Here is a 12867-nt window from a genome sequence, read left to right on the forward strand (position 1 = left end):
AAAATCTTGATGATGATGGCTGTAGGAAACTCAATTGTAGATTTATATAGCCTAAACCTAGAAAGAGTATTTAACTGTGAGCTATAGGAAAACCACAAAAAGATTAACTTTCAAATAACTAAATGCACAATACAGAAAAACCTGTGTACTGCCTAGGTTGCCCTTTTCTCTGTTATTTAACTCTCATCAATTAACATACTTTATTGTAGTTGCATATTTACAATAGCAGAGTTCCATTTTGATCTAGCAATAATGATTAGCTCAGGTAGCAAATATTTAGGGAGCTCCTACTATATACCACACAGTTACAAATCACAACATGAGTAGTGTAGATAACACATACACGCTGCTTTCTTAGCTAGAGAAGCATCAATGTATGTAAAAGACTTTGGATGTTCTGTATTAAAATTCTGATGTACTATATCCAGAACTTGTGATGAACTGTATCGTTATCTGTGTTCCCAGGGAGGCTAAGTTTCATTCCTTATGTTGCCCAGAAGGAGCAAGCATTCGGGGCACAGGTGTGCCAAGGTATGATCTAAGTATGCAGTGAATGTTGAAGTTTTAAATATTCTAGGATAAGACACATTGCAATCAGTCCTCACTTGAACAAACTCACCTCCTTATTCTTGCCACTTGGTGAAGAAGTTCTGGAAGTCCTCTTTGTTTTAATGTCTTTAGTTATGCTGTTGTAGCTGCCTGTATATCCTGAACTGATTCAAAACATTAACCTTTTGTGCTCATTTTGGCCTTGGGAAAGAGCCAAAAGTGTCTCAGTGCCAGACAAGGTGGTGAGGACATATCATAACATTTTTATTGCAGTAAACATTTTGAATTAATTTAGGAAACCAAGGCAGCCACAAAAAGACAGGAAAAGGCATTTCCAGAACTACTTAATAAAGTAAAGGGACTATGGGATTGGTGTGCTCAAAGTAAGCGGGAATATTCTGAAAAGGCTCTGGGACACTATGTGCTTTATTGTGAATTTTCTTTTAAAATATTTAAAGTCATTGCATTTTGTGATTACATCGTGTGTATTTGTGTGTGTGTGTGTGTGTGTGTGTGAGAGAGAGAGAGAGCAAGAGAGAAACAGAAAATGAATATTTTTGTGCCATTATTTTTGAAGTGTTTTATACTTTGTATATGAATTAAAGCAGCAATTATAGCTTTTTGCATCATTTTCTTAGTCTTTATCTATGCAAATGATCAAAGCTTAAAATACACTGTCTTAAATGTAATTTTGGTAAGATGTACTTCCTTATAACATGGCATGTCACAAGAGGCCAGTGTGTTTTCCTGATTCTCCTAGCAAAAGCTGGCGTCTTTGGTGAGCATTCACATTCTGTGTTGCCAGTGGTGTAGCAGTGTTCGGAGGAGACTGTAAACTTATAAAAAAGAATCACTTCCCGAAAGACTGGAGTCTGAGAAGAGGCATCACTGAGCTTGCACAGCACCCGAACTCAGCCTCTGTGAGCCATTAAGCCCTCTATTCCTTCCCATCTCCCTCCCCCTGGAATTCTGAGGTGGTGTGCATGAACCCACTTAACTCTTCTGTGCCCAGTTCTGTGTAGAGTGCACTCCCAATATCTGCAATGAAATATGATGCTCTCTGGGTAATTATTCTGATCAATCATTGTCTCTTGTTAGAAGATATGTACCTCTGGCTGAGGAAATGGGGAGCAGAAGAAAACCGCATTTCAGGGGAATTGCATAGTTGTTTCACTGCTATTCCTTTGTGTAAGCACATAATTCAATATTTCCTTATAGTTCATGTATTTTTAAAAAATGAAAACAAAATAAACAAAACCAATGCTCGGAGAAGTCAGTTGGCTTATACATACCGCAAGGCTGGAAAGTGACAGAGGTTGAGTAGGAACCAGGGAATATCTGATTTGGAGCCAGAGATGCTGTTACTACTTGATTATTTCTACCAAGTAGAGAATGAAGTCTTTAATAATAGCAACCTAGTAATAAGGAATGTTTTACTGAAGGGTGGTTTTGGCATATGAATTTTGTGCATCAATTTCTTTTTCTTTGTATCTTCATGTGAAATCACTGGAATTTATTTACCAGTATATTGGAGATTGAAAGTCATATTTAAAAATGGTGTTCTAATGCATGAATGTGACAATATTTGAGAATACACTGACATGATTTTGTTTTTGCTGTCTTTCACCTAACCTCTCTTTAACATCTTAATTACTTTTTTATTTTAATTGAGGTAACAAATTCCTTCCCCCTTAGTTCCTGCCCCACAGCCACCCAGGGCCCAGAACATAAACAAAGACACATTTGGAAGCTCCTGCAGAGAGACCTATAGCCAGGATCAGCAGTTCCTGCAATTTGCGATTTCCTCCTCCTCCCTCTCCCCAAAAGCGGATTTACGTAAGCCTCCCTGAGGCAATGCAACGCGCGAGCATGGTTTCAGGGAGGTGACTGAACAGTAAGGCTACTGCTGCGAGTATGAGATGGCTATAAAGGAGTAACTGGATAATAACATTTAGTAAGTTAATTGACAGGATTCCAAATATTAATAAGTGGGTGCAGTTGGTATGGCTTGACACCAACACTTTGGAATTTTTGACTTGTAAAAGGGAATGAATTTTCTAGAACATCTTTTTAGCTTTTTAAATAATTGAGATTCGTAAAGCATTATACTATCTGTGTGCTTCCTGTATTTGCCCTGCTTTGCTCTCGAATATCCATAATGCATGAGTCCTCACCAAGACATGCTATATATGGACCAAGCCCCCACAATGCATGTGATCATCGGGTACCGGAAACATGTTCTAATAAAAAAAATACCTTAGAAAAGAGCTTGGTTTTGTACATTTTTTAAATATATAAGACATAATAGTGTGTGCAGCTATTTCCAGGCAGTTAAATATCATTAAAGCGCATGTCATATAAACCTAACTTCCTTTTTTCACATTGTAGAATTCTATATTAAGCACCACAAACAAACTCACATCAGCTGAGTATTTTGTACTTTAAAATGAAAACCTCCCTTAACCAAGACTTCAGAACAGTCCCAAAATGGTCTTGTTTGTAGCTTATTCATCTTTTCCACCCCTTGACTGTGTTTTACAAGTTTCATGCCCATTTTTGGTGACAATTTATTATTTGTAGTCATCTTCCAAGAGCAGAACATTTCTTTGTAGAAAGAGTCTGAGGCAAACTTCATGTGCAAAACAAACATATCCTAGGCCAGTAGAGACAGTTCAGGGACACACTATGCTCTGAAAATGTGCCTCAAAGAATGTTGTTTGGAGACTGGAATGTATTTTTCATAGCAATATTATAAATGGTTATGCTTTCAGGTCAGCATTTTGAAGCCAAATGACTTGTGGAAAGCTCAGACTGTACAACTGTATTATTCACACATTTTGTGATAATTTAATATAGTGTTGTAGTAACATCATATCCTATGTCCCTGAATATCATTCTACGGCTTAGCTTCAAAATCATAACAGTGTAATTCGGCTCTGCCTCACTGAACTTCTCATTTATTCACACTCAAGAGCAAGGACTGTCATGGCCATACCAGTTAATATATACGTGTATTTAATGATACACACGGTTCACTCAAGTGTGGTATCATGAAGTTTGGAGGTTTGGAGTGCCTCTCCTCCACTTTTCTTATGTACATGTTCAGTGAATAGTCACTCAGAATCAACATTATTTGTTGGGTTTTTTTTCTGTGACTCATCAGCCATGTGACCCTGCAGCAACAATTGTCTTGATAGGAAAATGCTGGTAGTGCTTGACCAGCACTTTCTGTCTCTACCTTTGCTTGAATTGCAAGGCACTTCTTTAGAATTCCCTCATCTGTTTTTTCTCCCCTATTTCCTGCCCACCAGTGTTAGGATTGAGGATCCTGCAAAGTACTAGGGCACCAGGCATAGGGTGGGCAGACTAGGCTGTTTGAGGCACATAGCAAGAGCGACTCATTGGACTTAAGCATAAGCACGTGAGCAGTAGCATGGGCCCAAATGCCTCTCCAATAATGAGCTAATTTGCTTTTGGCCTATCACTCCTTCCGCATTTCCCACTGTCACAAACCTTTCCGCTGCTGTAACTGATGTGCTGGGAGATTCGCCTTTCTGCTCTTAGACTTATATTAAATGGCATAAACTTAGTTCAGGGACTGTGTTTTGGCCCTACTTCATTACATTGCATTTCCTACAGGAAACGACCTTCCTTTGCTATATATGACATCTTTAGCACTTGTATTCAAGATGATAATGAGGAATGGAGGGTAAGGTGCAGTAAGTGAAGTATGTTTTGCATTTCTAAAAGGACTACAGCACAAACTTGATTAAATTTAAAGCTGCATTAAATCAGTGAATCTCTACCTGAGTAGGTGAAGGTTGAATTTTCCAGGTGAGAAAAGGTAAGGTGCTCAGTTCTAAGACAGATCAATAGAAGAGGCCAGGGTAAACATCAGAACTTGTGGGACAGGGTAAAGTGAAAGATATCCTACTGTTTTTTCATCAGCGTGCAACAAATTCCTGAAGATCTCTTTTGGAATTATAAGATATCTCCCCTTGGCCTGCCTTAGTCTTAAAGCCCTCAGAATGCAGCATGTCATCACAGAAAATGTATGGCCACTCTTTAAATCATAGAGACAATTTAGGTACAGGGGAGTAGATTAATCATTTGTAATATGTACTTTTTGAACTGCAGTGGTGAAATTATTTCAGTGAATCACAGCTAGCAGTAAATGGGATAGAAATAATAGAATGGAATAGGATGTAGCAAAGTAAGTCACATTTGGCAAGAATTAGACGTATTTTATGGATTTTTCTTTTGATGACATAGATTCATCCTGTATCGTGGTGTGTGATAATTAATTTTAATTTTAGTTTTATGTTGGCTTGACTGGAAAGCAGGATGTCCACATACTTGACTAAACGTAATTCCTGAGTGTATGCCAATATTTCTGGAAGAGGTTAGCATTTGAATTGATAGACTGATTAAAACAGATGGCCCACCCCCATGTGGGTGTACACAATCTCATAAGCAGAGGAGAGTTGAATTTTCTCTCGCCAAGACTGTTTGCTAGGGGCATCTATCTTTACCCATGTATTTTACATGGGAGAATTAGATTAATTTAGCCTGGTGCTCACGCTGTCAAGATCAAGCTGGAATCCACACTATAACCTCTCTTAAGTTAAGGTCTTCAAACTACGCTGTTGATATTCCTGGGTCTCCAGCTTGTAAATGGAAAAAAATCATGGGAATTCTCAGCCTCTGTGATCATATGAGTCAACAATGCAAAAATTTCTGGGACAATTTTGACATGATGCTAGAAAGAGCCAGTGTCACTTTGAAAGGACCTTTAAAATCAATTCATGCTCTAGTATCATGTGGCAGGTAAAACTTGGAACTGATGAAATTGGATAGTTATCTGGAAAAAAATTGAACAAAATGTGAAAAGAGAAGCTCAGATTTTTCTGATTGCTTATAGGAAATGAGAAACAAGAGAGAAAAATGGAAGTGACTTTAAAGTAGAAAGAAACCAGAGCATACAGATTTGGAAAATTCTTCACCTATCAAATATGTAAAACACTGAGACATTCTATTTGGAAGAAGGCACTGAGGCTGGGGCTAAGAAAAAATTTGAAAACAAAGATTAGTATAGGTATGAACAACAGATTTAATTGGCCAGCCTAGCAAGCAGGAAAACAATCAGCTAGAATTGGAGAGGAGTGGAGAAGGAAAGTAGATGGGATAGAAGGAAGGAAGGTAGTAGATGTTTTAATTCTGTACAATAGGATGATGAAGTTACAGTATTTGCTTATAACTCTGTGCTATTCTTTAAGAAAAGAGAATGCTTTTCCTGAAGGGAATGCAGACACACCGGTAAGTATCGACAGGGCACCTGGTCTTCAGCAGATGTTGCGCGGTGTTACCCCATCAGCCTGCTCCGCTAGAGCACTGCCACTCATTACTTGGAGTTCCCCCACACAGCAATCTTGTGTGAGCTCTGAGGGTCATATTGTGTGCCTAGGAGGTAAAACAGATTATCCAATGAGATATAATCTGCGCTGTATGCCCTCTTGAGATTTGCCTTTCTGCAATGTGGACTTGCTTAGGACTGGATGTTCCTTTCCTATGTCTTCCTTTTGGAATAGCTATGACTGTGCTACAATTGAATTTTGGAAACCCATTACTTGTTTAGTTTCAAACAATTTTACCTGAGCATGAATCATGCCTCAGTTCTTACCTAAATCATAGACTTGGCACTGGAAAAAGAAGATCCGTGAATGTATTGAGATGGAATGAATGTATTTTACATGGGAGAATTAGATTAATTCAGTGGACAAAGAGGAAGAATATGAAGGACTGAATTTTCAATTCATAAAAGTTCATTTGATGAAACCTTAACCTACAAAACATGGTATGAACAGGTGGAGACTTTGGGAGATAATTATATTTAGATGAAATAATGAGGGTAAATGTCCCCAGATAGAATTAGCATCCTTATCAGAAAGACATTAGATTTAGTCCTTTATGTAGCATTTGAAAATATTGTGAGATGTCATTCTACATACCAGCAATATCTTCACCATGAACTGAATTCACTTGCACTTTGGCTTTGGAATTCCTGGCGTTTAGAGCTCTGGAAAATACATTTCTGTTTAAGCCACCCAGTCCATGGGATTGTTGCTACAGCAACTTGAAGTGACTGTGTTCTACCTAAAGTGTCTCATATTAAGACAAGAAATTAGGGTGCCTCAAAGCTGGCTGGTGCAATAAAATTCTAGGTGCCATGGACAGAATAATTCCTGAAGATCTGCAGACAAACTTCTCGGGAGGACTTCAGCAGGATCTCTATAGGACGGCAGGTCCTGTATAGGATGGCAGATTCTCTCTAGGAATGGGAGATACAAAAATGACAGCCCGCATTGTTTTTGCCATTGTGTTCTCTCTTGCATGGTTGGCTAGACTCATGCCATAGGGTGTACTTCTTTACCTACTTTTATTTGGTCAAATTTGCTCAGCAGAGCTGTTTCTTTTTCTACACCTATTAAAAGTTGGCTATGATTTGTACTTGTCTCAACCAGTTTTTTGTTCAGGGTAGAAGGAATCTAGAAATCAACTCAAGAAAGAGAATGTAGCAGTCCCAAACCTAGTAATAGTATTAAGGGTCTTGGTCACAATAATTAAATGCTATTGTTCTATATTAATGGTTTATATAAGGTCTTCAGTTGATTCTAGGGTTGAGTTACAGAAATAAAAGTGTATGATTAAAGATTATTTGGCTAACCTCCTAAGAAATATAGTGGCTGATAGACTTTGGTCAATAAATGAAATATCTAAACTATACATAGGCATGTATGAGACAGAACATTTATCACATTTGTTGTAGTTTGTGTGCATTTGTACCCCCAAAGCCTCAGGCAGTCATGGAGGCACAGTTCTACAGTTTGTGATTAATTCATGATCCAAGGCTGGGATTGTAGGTCTGAGTACTGCTAGGATTATGGGTGTGAGTACTGCTGGGATTATGGGTGTGAATATTTTACCCAGCCTGGAGTGGATAGTCAGTGCAACACAAGAGAGACAGAGAGACAGACTTGCTCTCTGTTGCCATTGTTGCTGCTACTCCTCCATTTTGCACTTGTTCTTTGCTATCACCATGAACTGCTGCCCTCTGCCATGTGCCATTCTGTCTTGGAACCAGATAACCATGGACTGAAACCTCCAATTGACTGTGAGCTAAATAAACCTTTCCTTCCTTGAGTGTCAGGTAATTTTACCAGCAAGAAGAGTAGAGTAACTAAGGCAATATTGTGTTACATTCTCTCTGAAAATAAGATTCTTTGTTAAAACAACAAATAGGACTATTAGTCAGTTAAATCTTTGTAAAAGTTATGATCAATTGGAAATTGTTTAAATACATAGTGTATTAAACACTTTCTAATTGAACTTTATTGCTTTCCAACATATTCTTAATTGTATCCACATATTTAGGTAAACATATCCAATCTGAGTCATTTTATTTCTCCTTTGGGGTTACCTCTCATTTTCATATTTTGCTTTCTTTTCTATCTCTTCTTCTTTTTTCCTTTTTCTTTTTCCTTTTTGGCAGAACCCAGGATTGAACTCAGCCCCTTGCGCTTGCCAGGCAAATGCTTATTCTACTGAGCCATCTCCCCAGCCCCTCTCTTCTTATTTATCTTCCTCAGCAATCTACATTTCTCTTCTATGTGGCCATTTGTTATACTCAGAAATAAGAAAGAAGTTTGAATCACTCAAAAAGTTCTTTTTTGAATGATGAGTAATTTTATTCCCTATGACTACTCCCTTTCTTTCAATCTCCTCCAAAGCCTGAAGCAACTAGAAAAGCTAATTTGAAGTTAACATCCTGTAGAGGCTGATCAGGTTCCTGATCAGCCTCTACAGGCATTTTTGCTTATAGAGGGTGTGGCCAGGATCATAGATTTCTGACAGAAAATTGCTTATTTTTAAATGTCCCAATATTTTATATTTCGGAACATATTAAAATATTTCTAAAAGCACCATATGATGTTTGAGCATGGATAGGAATTGATATGGTCACACACAACACATGTAGTGCCCTTCATTTCTATCCTACCATTTTTAAAGGAAATAGAGTTATTTTCCCAAGTGCTTTGCTTTTTAGTAAAATACTGCTTGGTAAACATGTCTCACCAAGTACAGCATTCTATATTGAATATCCAAATGGAAGGAAAAATAATTATGATATATAGGAAATGCCAGTGAATTAAACCATGTTTTTTTCTAGAAGATTCTTCCTGACTTCTCTCTCTATGGTATATAAGCTTTTGAAAATGATATTTAAATTTAGCCCACTCAGTCACTAGTTTTCCTATCAGGAAATATTATCCTGAATGTATTTAACTGAAATTTTATTTTGAAAGTGTAATTCATCCTAGAGAGTATCTACAAGGCTTTTTAAAGGACATTGTATTAACAAGAGATATAATAAAATGCAATATTGACTTCTAAGAAGAATGATGATTGTATACATTACTGTAGCTGCCACTTAAAGCAAGTCATATGATATTTCCGCTGTGTTCTTTTGCCAATAACTTCTTATCTACCACCACGCAGCATAACCACATGCTAAGTTTTACAACTTTATGTTATCTTTGTCTATTTTTTTCAGTACTGGGGATTGAACTCAGGACCTTGCGCTTGCCAAGCAAGCGCCTATTCTACCGAGCTATCTCCCCGGCCCCTCTTTGTCTATTCTAGATCTGCTCTGTAATGCAGTCACACAGTGCATTTGTATGTAGTTTCAAGCGTTTTTGAAATCCTTCATAGAACTACATCTATCATCTTGCTTCTTCCTTGCTGTAGAACAGCGTTCTCCTATATGGACACCCCTTTTTTTTTGCGGAACTGGGGATTGAACTCAGACTCTACATGCCTGACAGTCACAGGATTTGACTTGCACTTCATATTATAGTCTCTCTTTTTCCTGGGAGGCCTGGGAATTGAACTCAGAGCTTGTTCCTACCAGGTAAGCACTTTGCTGCTGAGTTAAATCTGTGGCCCCACCTTGGTTATTAGGACAAACTTTCTATGAACATCCCCATGAATGGCTTTTGTGGACATATCTATTGAATTTTGGAATTTTGGAGTAAAGTATTATTTTGGATACACTAATATCTAGAACTAGTACTTCTGGGTCACCAGTTAGATGCTATTATTGATATCTATAGCTAGATCTAGATCTAGCTATAGATATAGATATATAGTATAGGGTCTACAGGGTCTCACTATACAGTTCGAACTCATACTGATCCTCTTGTTCAAAACCTCCCAAACACTGGGGTTACAGACGTGCGTCAAGCCCAGTCTCAGTGCGCCCCGGGGGCAGGACTCGCACTGCACCCCAAGAATAGAATCTCAGTCCCTGTTCCTGCCTGAGCAGGCGCTTTGGTCCACTGAACTATCTAGATGGCCGTATTATTAATAATACTAAACGCAGATCTGGAGCTTTTAATAAATCTCAGCGTTACCGCTGCGCTTCAAAATCTAAAGGAACATGGTGGCAGGAGCAAGCCAAGCAAAGAGAAAGTAAAAGAACTGAGAACTGTTCCATGTACCACCTCTCCAGAGGAAATATAATCATTACGTACATTTTTAAACAAATAAAAATTTAAATTGTATAATAAAGAAGCTTTGTTGTGAGGTCATTTTTACCCATGGCTTTGTTTATGTCAGTGTATTTTTACCGTAAGCCGCAGCTGTACTTTCTTTAAAATGAATGCTGGAGTCTTCTTTTGTCTATAAAACTTTGGTTAATTGGCTGAAATTGAAATTATTTTTAAATGGCTCAGGGCCGGCCAAATAGCTCAATGGATTAAAGTGGGGCTGGAGGTTGGATCCCCAGGCCTGCCATGCTGCCCCGCCCCCGGGACGCACTGAGAAGGCAATTAAAACTGGGCGTAATGGCGCGTGCCTGTAATCCCAGCTCTTGGGAGGCTGTAAACAGAAGAATCACTGCGAGTCCAATCCAGTAGTAAGACCCTCAACACCCTGTAAACCCTTCCCTAAAATAGAAAAAAAAAAAAGTAAAATAAATGGCTTTTATAAATTTGCTTGACACTAGATTAATAATAACAACTAACTTAATTAGCATGTGTATTTCACAGAGCAGACATTGGTTCAGTGCCTTAACCCAAGCTCATAAATTGCTACACCCATGGAGCTGAGTGTCCTGTAACTGGATGTGTTAGGGTTTAGATCTAAAGATTTCCTCACAACTTTCAACTGCATTGCAGGAGCTCTGACCTCACCAGTGGATGAATCTTGAGAAGTGGACTTGGGTAGATGTGGCTCCCTATGGTGGCGACCTGAAGGGCGTGTGAGTCCCACCCCCTCTGCGATTTTCTACTGTTCTCCACTTCCTGCTTATAGTGATGGCCCCTATCTGTAATCACTGCCCTGAGGAGGCTGAGAAAGGGGTCACTATGAGTCAAAGCTGCGTAGTGAGACCCTGTACTAAACACATTTAAAAAAAATAAATCTGCAAAGTGGCTTAAAATGGTTATGCCTCCATATTCTTTCTCACAACCAAATGAATTTTCTGTCAAATTTAATTTTGCTTGATTCCTATAATGAGGGCAGGAAAGTTCTATTTCATTTGTATAAAAGAGAATGACAATTATACACGCAATTCTAGAATACATTCATTTGATTTTATTTTGTTTCATTTGCCTAACATCAGGTAAGGCTGAAAGTTTTGGTGTAGGGTATTTAAAAAAAAAAAAGAACCCCATTGCCTGGTTAGTTTTACAAAGGCTACATGTAGAACCCTTCATGATGGCCTACCTCATTTAGGATGTTGTAATAGTACAGTATCACTGCTATAATTCTTAGCCTTTCTTCTGTAAGTTTCTAGTAGTGTAAACTTGCATCTGCTCAATCTTACCATCACCGCTATGGTCCCCTCTAGCTAGCAGAGAGGTTGAACTTGGGCTGCTATATTCTGGTGCTGTCAGCAGAGCTTGCATTTGCTTTCCAATTAAAACAAATCATCCCTGTTATCTCAGCAAAACTTCCTCAGAGATCAATTATGTATTTATCTTGATAGGATAAAATAAACCAATGAATTATAATTAATATTTATCTCTATGTAGCCAAACCAGTGCCACACAAGTCTCAAAATACCTCTTGCAAAAGAAATAGCTCCACAACTGTTGTATTTGGAGGGACTCCTTTTCTGTTATATATGGAGCTCAAATTTCTCTCCTGTATCATGTATTGCACAGTAGTTTTCTGTGAATACTTTCCTATAATGAGTTTGGGACATTCACATTTTTGAAGATGGAATACACTGGCCAGAAATGTGTTCATAAGCCTGAACATGATAATCATACATATATTAGCCAACAATGTAGAAACTTCTCCTTTGGACTTTTGTATGGCTTGACATCACATCGGCAGCATCCTTTACCATATATAAAATGATATGCACCATGAAAAAGTGATCAGCCCTAAGCTTTTCAACTGAGCTAATACAGATAGTGGATCTGAGATTCTGTGAAATTAAATTGAATTGCTTTATCAAACTGAGAAAGCAAAACAGTACCCACATAATTAATATTTCTCCCTTGTGGCTATTAAAACATTTTTTATAGGAAAAGTATCAAATAAAAGTTCTAGGAATCAAATAATTTCTTGTAATTGTACAAAATTCACTCCTCCCTTTTGTAGAATAACTCATAAAATAAAACCAGAGCTGTTCACTGTACTTAATATTCTACAACTCCCACACAGGACTGCAATTCCTTACTTATCTGTCCTTGTAATTCTAAATATCTCTGAGAACATACAGGCCTGTTTCATGTGCTTCTCCCTCATGGCCAACCTCTTTGCTCCACCTTTTACCCCATCCATAGCATGCACCTCTCTGCATAACCATGTTTTCAATAGAAAACTCCATAATCTTGAGACTTTTCAGATGCTATGTCAAATTTAGATTTTGCTGACACTTTCTTGATTTTCGAGGATTAAAACATTTTCAAAAGAAGTTTTGAAGTGAATGATAACTATGTGTTTTTATACTTTTGTAACTCATTTCAGAATTATCTCAGACTCAGTATAGAATCCTATTCCTTAACAAATAAAGAAGCAAAAAGACCAATTAGTTGCTCTTTTAATTAGATCAGTACTACCTTTTGGTGTTTAATATTTTTCTGCTACCCTATAGGTAAGTCAAGCAGCTTAACTTAGTGCAGTTATTTTGAGGTATAGGCCTACAGATGCTTCTTTGACTTGAGTTTTTGAGGGTGTGTTTAAAATACATTGCACTTCTGTGCAGTATAATGGATCTATTAAATGAGGGGCTGTTGTCAGAGTTGA

General features: G+C 37.9%; 1 long non-coding RNA gene across 1 annotated transcript in view; it reads right to left on the bottom strand.

The window, feature by feature from the left end:
* Positions 1-8132: 8132 nt before the first annotated feature.
* Positions 8133-12867, bottom strand: part of LOC111815979 — a 63987-nt gene continuing 59252 nt past the window's right edge. The window contains exon 3 of the long non-coding RNA XR_002820541.1: positions 8133-8232. This is a non-coding gene — a long non-coding RNA (uncharacterized LOC111815979). The remainder of the gene's footprint in view (positions 8233-12867) is intronic.

The sequence above is a fragment of the Octodon degus genome, unplaced genomic scaffold (assembly GCF_000260255.1).
Source record: "Octodon degus isolate 3935 unplaced genomic scaffold, OctDeg1.0 scaffold00024, whole genome shotgun sequence".
NCBI lineage: Eukaryota > Metazoa > Chordata > Mammalia > Rodentia > Octodontidae > Octodon > Octodon degus.